We start from the raw sequence: 3,184 nt of genomic DNA on the forward strand, positions 1-3,184 counted from the left end.
CTTTGTTATTTATTTTGGATAAAGTATTATATTTTCTGTATTATTGTGAATCAAAATTCCATGTTGATTTATACGTATTAAATAATGGAAAAACAATATATAAAAATAAAAGCCTGTGTTAAAAAATCATTTTATTTTACTCTTTTTCCTTAGATAGGTGTGTGTTTAGGTGTGTGTTTATTTCTTAAGGTACCTCAGTAATAGGGAAATCAGACATTTTCCCAAGTCCGTATTTTTTGGACTCATGTTGTCTGTGCCGTAGCGTGTCCATCTCGTAACATATCCCCTTTAAGATGAAGAAGATGTCCGTAACCCTCTAGCTTTAGACTCTAGTTACCTACAGGGCTATTCACAACTGTCGTTCGGAAAAAAATCGTGTCGTGTGTAGTGGGACCACTCTCACTCAAATTGCATTACCTATACTGTATACTGCCTATAGATACAGGACATTCGGAAAAAACTCAAAAGCTGGGCCCGTCCCTCCGGGAATTTTTTAGCCCGTAGTTTATTCGATCGTGGTTAAAGAATACCTATGTACCTACCTAATTTGTTTAATATTCAGTTTATTATCATTCAGACAAAATTTGCACCACCATTTTCGTGTTCCTGGTAAAAAGACCTTTAATTTGATATACCTACAGGTCGACCAGGTTTGGATAAGTCCTTCTATGGGGACAGACAGTGACAGACGACACCGAAGCGAATACAATAGTCCGTCCCTTATACCTTTTTACTTTCCTTATCCTATAGGAAGGAAAGTAATGTAATTTGGCTTGTTACAAGCGCATATTTCGTGAACCACCATTCCTAATTCCTAGAACCCTTACATGTACACCGATTGATTTCTCGTGAAAAGTTACATAGGAAAGACTCCTTGGTCATCTTAAATACTCTAATGTTTCTTGTCCCTGGCTCTGTGTGAAGTGTTTGAAGTGTTTTTATGTCTAAATCCCTCCCGTCCAGTCTTCTGATAAGAGTCATAAGAGTCGGTCAATTTTTCAACACTTATCAAGCAAGGCAGTGTTTCTCTCAAGGCCTTGGGAGACAGGTGTATTCAGTTGGAGCTCATTACTATCTACTATCGCAATAATAAAGGAAGGACGGACTAAAAACGGGCCAGGGTAATGAGAGTATAGGCAACACGCATGTCATTTCTGTAAATAAGTTGCACATTGCATAACCAAGTAGTTACACGGCGCAGTGGCAGCCTTGCATTCAAAAATATTCACGGCGCTATTTGTTTACTTTTCGCATTATCATTGCTCCGCTGTTTTGCACTGCAGATTTCTTTTTCTTCACTCATTTTTGTGATTTCTCTTTCATTTCTCTACGTCAGAACGCTGGTATTTTAATTTTCGTCCATCACCAATGAATTATTCATTCAAAGTGAAATATTTGCGTGTCTTTCATTTCTCTACGTCAGAACGCTGGTATTTTAATTTTCGTCCATCACCAATGAATTATTCATTCAAAGTGAAATATTTGCGTGTTTCCGTGCAGCATCGACACTAAAACAAAAACCTCACGGAACGAATTTCACAATCGATTTCTCTGTTCCTACAACTCGAGTGGACCGAGGTCAGATTATCAAATATTTCAATCAAACTTCTTGTCCCTGGCTCTGTGTGAAGTGTTTGAAGTGTTTTTATGTCTAAATCCCTCCCGTCCGTTTTTCTGATAAGAGTCGGTCAATTTTTCAACACTTATCAAGCAAGGCAGTGTTTCTCTCAAGGCCTTGGGAGACAGGTGTATTCAGTTGGAGCTCAGCAGGGGATTGACCGAGGCATTTACCGAGAGAATTTATCAGTCCGTAACATGGCTTGATTCACACTATAGTGCCAGTCAAGGTCCAGTCACGGTCCGGTATCGGTCCGATCAAATGATTGTTGAAGGCAAGTAAATGCGAGAGGTGGATGCAAGATCGACAAGGAGGAGCTGAAGAAAAGGCTGACTCCGATGCAGTATCATGTAACTCAGGAGAAAGGAACGGAGAGGTAAAGTATTGAGATCTGATATTGGTAAGAATCAACTATAAATACCTATGTTAGGTAGACAGATGTCTACAATTTAAACAGGTCTTAATTTTATTATTGTTCCATAAAATGTAATGTCATTACCAATCAAATATATAAGACCTTGTTTAGACTGCGAGGGGGTGCACTCAGCCTCGTGAGGACAATGGAGTAGCTACTTTAATCGAGTACCAGTGTAAAAAAGATTATTGAAATATGAAAATTGATTGCAAAGAAGGTACTTAAGTAGTATAATGTTGTAATATCCACAAAAATTGTGAAAAAGATCTGCTTTACCACAAATAATTCATTTGATTGATTGACCGACTGCCTGACTGACTGATTGATTGATTGATTGATTGATTGGTTGATTGATTGATTGATTGATTGATTGATTGATTGATTGATTGATACTTCTCTACATTGTATTTCAGGTATTAACGTAGTGATGTTTTACTGCGAGACAATATTTCGTATGTCCTCTTCGGATCTATCTTCAGCAATATCCACCATTATAGTAGGTGTGGTATTCACCCTGGCAGCTGTATTGGCACCTCTACTAACCAGGCGTTACAGCATGAAAAATTGTGAAAAAGATCTGCTTTACCTCAAATAATTTAATTCATTTGATTGATTGACCAACTGCCTGACTGACTGATTGATTGTTCGATTGATTGATTGATACTTCTCTACATTGTATTTCAGGTATTAACGTAGTGATGTTTTACTGCGAGACAATATTTCGTATGTCCTCCTCGGATCTGTCTTCAGCAATATCCACCATTATCGTAGGTGTGGTATTCACCCTGGCAGCTGTATTGGCACCTCTACTAACCAGGCGTTACAGCATGAAGAGATTGCTCTTCCTGAGTTCTATATCTTGTTGTGTCTTCCAGGTGAGCTTAGCAAATATATACAGTCGTTATTTATTACCATCTATATGATTATGGATACTTTCAATCATGTCGATAAAAGTATCCATAATCATATAAACGGTAAGAAATAATGTTGATACATAGGATGTCCTAGCAAATATATATAGTCATTCTTTCTTACCGTTTATATGATTATGGATACTTTCAATCATGTCGATAAAAGTATCCATAATCATATAAACGGTAAGAAATAATGTTGATACATAGGATGTCTAATATAAATCCAACCAATAATCG

This window comes from Diaphorina citri, unplaced genomic scaffold, assembly GCF_000475195.1.
Source record: "Diaphorina citri unplaced genomic scaffold, Diaci psyllid genome assembly version 1.1 scaffold1874, whole genome shotgun sequence".
NCBI lineage: Eukaryota > Metazoa > Arthropoda > Insecta > Hemiptera > Psyllidae > Diaphorina > Diaphorina citri.